Genomic DNA, 6,360 nt, shown 5'->3' on the forward strand with positions numbered 1-6,360 from the left:
TTGAGCACGAGAGGGAAAAAGAAAAGGCCTTGTCCTCGTTATAAAGGGGGTGAATATCAAGCATCCTCCTCATGGCCGTTTTGGACTTGCCTAAGATCTAGGTGTCATACCAACAGGCATGGTTGGGTTACCCACGTCTGTATTGATAAGAATCTCGTGGTAAGGGGAACACGATCTCTGCTTTGACAAGACGTGTCAAGAAAATCGCCTCGCGATATGTGTGGTGCTGGTTGGGAAAAACGGTTCGAATAATGACCAGGCCGTGGCGTGATGTCATCTGTCAAAACATGTCAGCATATTAGAATTGTGGAAATATTATTCTCTCTACGGTGGTATGTGGAACTTATTTTTTCAGGGCCGACACTATCCTTGTGTTCAAACTCTTCCATGGAGTATTCGGAGGAGGAACCCGCCTTGCAATGCCGAAGACAATACTGCGCGCCGGACTCATCGTCATTGAAGCCTGGTTCAGGGGCTACTGAGGGAGTCTTGGATTAGGGGGTCTTCGGACAGCCGGACTATATCCTTTGGCCAGACTGTTGGACTATGAAGATACAAGATTGAAGACTTCGTCTCGTGTCCGGATGGGACTCTCCTTGGCGTGGAAGGCAAGCTAGGCAATACAGATATGTATATCTCCTCCCTTGTAACCGACCTTGTGTAACCCTAGCCCCCGCCGGTGTCTATATAAACCGGAGGGGTTTTAGTCCGTAGGACAACATACAATCATACCATAGGCTAGCTTCTAGGGTTTAGCCTCTACGATATCGTGGTAGATCAACTCTTGTAATACTCATATCATCAAGAACAATCAAGCAGGACGTAGGGTATTACCTCCATCAAGAGGGCTCGAACCTGGGTAAACATCGTGTCCCCTGCCTCCTATTACCATCCGCCTTAGATGCACAGTTCGGGACCCCCTACCTGAGATCCGCCGGTTTTGACACCGACACGGAGTACATAGCTTCTTCGGAAGCAGCAAATGAAGGAGTTCATATCCGATCTAGGTGCAATACCTAGTGCATCGGGTCCAATGAAAATCTTTTGTGACACTACTGGAGCAATTGCCTTAGCGATGGAATCCGGATTTCACAAGAGAACCAAACACATCAAGAGACGCTTCAATTCCATCCACGATCAAGTCAAGGAGGGAGACATAGATATTTTCAAGATACATACAGATCAGAATGTTGCAAGACCCGTTGACTAAGCCTCTTACACGAGCAAAACATGATCATCACCAAGACTCCATGGGTGTTAGAATCATTACTATGTAATCTAGATTATTGACTCTAGTGCAAGTGGGAGACAGAAGGAAATATGCCCTAGAGGCAATAATAAAGTTGTTATTTATATTTCCTTACATCATGATAAATGTTTATTATTCATGCTAGAATTGTATTAACCGGAAACTTAGTACATGTGTGAATACATAAACAAAACAGAGTGTCCCTAGTATGCCTCTACTTGACTAGCTTGTTAATCAAAGATGGTTAAGTTTTCTAACCATAGACATGTGTTGTCATTTGATGAACATGACCACATCATTAGAGAATGATGTGATGGACAAGACCCATCCGTTAGCTTAGCATGATGATCGTTAAGTTTTATTGCTATTGCTTTCTTCATGACTTATACATATTCCTCTAACTATGAGATTATGCAACTCCCGAGTACCGGAGGAACACCTTGTGTGCTATCAAACATCACAACGTAACTAGGTGATTATAAACATGCTCTACAGGTGTCTCCGAAGGTGTTTGTTGGGTTGGCATAAATCAAGATTAGGATTTGTCACTCCGAGTGTCGAAGAGGTATCTATGGGCCCTCTCGGTAATGCACATCACTACAAGCCTTGCAAGCAATGTGACTAATGAGTTAATTATTGGATGATGCATTATGGAACGAGTAAAGAGACTTGCCGGTAACGAGATTGAACTAGGTATGATGATATCGATGATCGAATCTCGGGCAAGTACCATACCGATGACGAAGGGAATAACGTATGATTGTTATTGTGGTTTGACCGAGAAAAATCTTCCTAGAATATGTAGGAACCAATATGAGCATCCAGGTTCCGTTGTTGGTTATTGATCGGAGCTGTGTCTCGGTCATGTCTACATAGTTCTCGAACCCGTAGGGTCCGCACGCTTAACGTTCAATGATGATTTGTATTATGAGTTATGTGTTTTGGTGACCGAAGTTTGCTCGGAGTCCCGGATGAGATCACGGATATGATGAGGAGTTCGAAATGGTCGAGAGGTAAAGATTCATATATTGGAAGGTAGTATTCAGACATCGGAATGGTTCCGAGTGATTCTGGTATTTTTCCGGAGTACCGAGGGGTTACCGGAACCCCCCGGGGAAGTGTTGGGCCTACATGGACCTAAGGGGGAGAGAGGGAAGCCTGCGGGAGGGTGGCGTGCGCCCCCCCTCCTAGGGAGTCCGAATAGGACAAGGAGGAGGGGGCGCAGCCCCCCTTTCCTCTCCCTCTCCCTCTCCTTCCTTTTCCCTCCAATGGAAGAAAGGAAAGGGGGACGAATCCTACTAGGAGTGGAGTCCTAGTAGGACTCCCCCCCCATGTCGCACCCCCTCCTGGTCGGCCGCCTCCTCCTCCCCTCCTCTATATACGGGGGCAGGGGCACCCCAAAGGCACATCAATTATTCTCTTAGTCGTGTGCGGTGCCCCCCTCCACGGTTTACTCCTCCGATCATAGCATCGTAGTGCTTAGGCGAAGCCCTGCGCGGATCACATCACCATCACCACACCGTCGTGCTGATGGAACTCTCCCTCGACCCTCTGCTGGCTCAAAAGTTCGAGGAACGTCATCGAGCTGAATGTGTGTTGAACACGGAGGTGTCGTACGTTCGGTACTAAGATCGGTTGGATCATGAAGACGTTTGACTACATCAACCGCGTTAACCTAACACTTCCGCTTTCGGTCTACGAGGGTACGTGGACACACTCTCCCCTTCTCGTTGCTATGAATCTCCTAGATAGATCTTGCGTGAACATAGGAAAGTTTTTGAAATTGCATGCTACATTCCCAAACAGTGTCTTACACCGCAAGGTGGCCCAAACCTGGGTAAATCTCGTGTTCCTTCCTTCTTCTGCTTGATCAAGAACGACAGAGCTAGGCCATGAGGCAGTGGGCAGCAAGCCATAGCCTAGCGGAGTCCTTCGCGCACGTCCCAGAGTTCGAACCTTGTTTTGGGTCCGCGGAGCCCCGATTTCCAACAACAAGGTAGTTCATCCAAATCTCATGGAGAGATGGGTCTTGAATCCATGGGTGTATCTTTCCTAAGAAGGGGTCTTGAATCCCTAGGGATCTTCTCCAATGGAGGTCTTGAACTACAAATCTATCTCTCTCTCTCTCACACACACACACACAAGGGGCGATACATGAGCTGAGCTCTAGTATAGTTATAATCTTAGCTAACCCTAGAACTGATGTAGGGAAGGGGTACTTATAGCCCAAGTCACCAAGGGGTAAGTGAGGGGAAAGGGGGAAGGGATACAAGGGATTTTGCCCAATTCTATGCGCAGGCAGGCCTAGATGTCCGGGTCTTCGGCGGGTGCCGGATGTCCGGACGATCTAGGTGGCCTTTGGTTGCTCTCTGTTGCCTCTCTGCTGGATTTCCGGGGAGAGGCTGGATGTCCGGCCTATCGATGTGGGGTCGGATGTCTAGGCTATGGCTGGATGTCCGACCGTTTATGCTTTTCAGCCACCAGTTGTTGCTGCCCTTCTCATCAGCGCAGGCACCGGATGTTCGGCCGTTGTAGCTTCAGCAACACCATCTTCTTCCGTCCTTGCTTCCATGATTCCATGGCAGAAGGTGTAGTCATTCTCTTTCACTTGAACTCCTGCTTGTCATCTGTGAAGCTCTGACAATACCTATGCATGCATGATGGAGGGTCAAGTAGTATACCATCCTCGAAGGGGTCAAGTGAGCACGTGTAAAGGAGATGATTCACCTTTATGTATGTGAGTTTGATGTCACACGTGTCACTTGCCAAACGGACTCTTGACATTGTGTTGTTCGTAGGATGCTCCGCATCAGAATGTCTTGCCTATACCATAATAGCCTAACACAAAGAAGAACCCAGGCATCCTGCTCCAATCTGATCAATGATTGTAAGCATGCAGTTGGTCATAGTTTAACTGCTTTTGTATTGCCTTTGCTTTCAACATTAGGCTCACACAATCAACATCTAAAGCCTGGGTAACCACGTCTTCGCATAACATAGCAGTGTCTTATGCCAATTTTAAAGGAAAGCTATGATCTAAGATACTACAGCCGTGTGGCACCTGATACGTCTCCAACGTATCTATAATTTTTGATTGCTCCATGTTATATTATCTAGTGTTTTGGACTATATTAGGCTTTATTTTCCACTTCTATATTATTTTTGGGACTAACCTATTAACCGGAGGCCCAGCCCAGAATTGCTGTTTTTTGCCTATTTCAGTATTTCAGAGAAACAAAATATCAAACGGAGTCCAAACGAAATAAAACCTTCGAGAACATGATTTTCTCACCGAACGTGGTCCAGGAGACTTGGACCCTACTCCAAGGAGTCAGAGAGGCGGTCATGAGGGTGGGGGCGCACCCACCCCCTAGGGCGCGCCCCCCTGCCTCGTGGGCCCCTTGGTGCTCCACCGACGTACTCCTTCCTCCTATATATACCTACGTACCCCCAAATGATCAGAACAGGAACCAAAAACCTAATTCCACCGCCGCAACTTTCTGTATCCACGAGATCCCATCTTGGGGCCTGTTCCGGAGCTCCGCCGGAGAGGGTCGTCATCACGGAGGGCTTCTACATCATCATAGCCTCTCCGATAAAGTGTGAGTAGTTTACCTCAGACCTTCGGGTCCATAGTTAGTAGCTAGATGGCTTCTTCTCTCTTTTTGGATCTCAATACAAAGTTCTCCCCCTCTCTTGTGGAGATCTATTCGATGTAATCTTCTTTTTTTGCGGTGTGTTTGTTGAGACCGATGAATTGTGGGTTTATGATCAAGTCTATCTATGAATAATATTTGAATCTTCTCTGAATTCTTTTATGTATGATTGGTTATCTTTGCAAGTCTCTTCGAATTATCCATTTGGTTTGGCCAACTAGATTGGTAGTTCTTGCCATGGGAGAAGTGCTTAGCTTTGGGTTCGATCTTGCGGTGTCCTTTCCCAGTAACAGAAGGGGCAGCAAGGCACGTATTGCATCGTTGCCATCGAGGATAACAAGATGGGGTTTATTTCATATTGCATGAATTTATCTCTCTACATCATGTCATCTTGCTTAAAGCGTTACTCTATTTCTAACTTAATACTCTAGATGCATGCTGGATAGTGGTCGATGAGTGGAGTTATAGTAGTAGATGCAGAATCGTTTCAGTCTACTTGTCACGGACGTGATGCCTACATGATCATGCCTAGATATTCTCATAACTATGCTCAATTGTGTCAATTGCTCAACAGTAATTTGTTCACCCACCGTAGAATACTTATGCTCTTGAGAGAAGCCACTAGTGAAACCTATGGCCCCTGGGTCTATTCTCATCATATCAATCTCCATCACTTTAATCTTGCTTGGCTTTTTACTTTGCCTTTACTTTTTACTTTGCATCTCTATACCAAAAATACCAAAAATATTATATCTATCAGATCTCGCTCTCGTAAGTGACCGTGAAGGGATTGACAACCCCTAATCACGTTGGTTGCGAGTAGTTATCGTTTTGTACAGGTACGAGGGACTTGAGCGTGGCCTCCTACTGGATTGATACCTTGGTTCTCAAAAACTGAGGGAAATACTTATGCTACGTTGCTGCATCATCCCTTCCTCTTGGGGGAAATCCAACGCAAGCTCAAGAGGTAGCAAGAAGGATTTCTGGCGCCGTTGCCGGGGAGTCTACGCAAAAAGTCAACATACCAAGTACCCATCACAATCCCTATCTATCGCGTTACATTATTTGCCATTTGCCTCTCGTTTTCCTCTCCCCCACTTCACCCTTACTGTTTTATTCGCCCTCTCTCTCTATCCTCCCTCTCTATTTGCCTCTTCTGGCCCGTTTGCTTTTTGTTTGCTCGTATGGTTGGAATAGTCATTTATTTATTACTAAACAGAGAACCTAAGATTTATGGATCCTCATCGACTTGCTAATCTTTTTAACAGATCCAGTTATGTTGAACCAATTACTAGTGAGTTTTGTGCACTAGATTATCTTTATGAAGTTTTGCTTGAAATTCGTGAATCTAAAAATTGCAATGAAGTATGTTATGAAGTGATTCATGATAGATCTTTGAATAAAAAGCATGATTGCAATGATGTTATTATAAATTCTATTTATGACAATTGTGCT

This window comes from Triticum dicoccoides, chromosome 1A, assembly GCF_002162155.2.
Source record: "Triticum dicoccoides isolate Atlit2015 ecotype Zavitan chromosome 1A, WEW_v2.0, whole genome shotgun sequence".
Lineage (NCBI taxonomy): Eukaryota > Viridiplantae > Streptophyta > Magnoliopsida > Poales > Poaceae > Triticum > Triticum dicoccoides.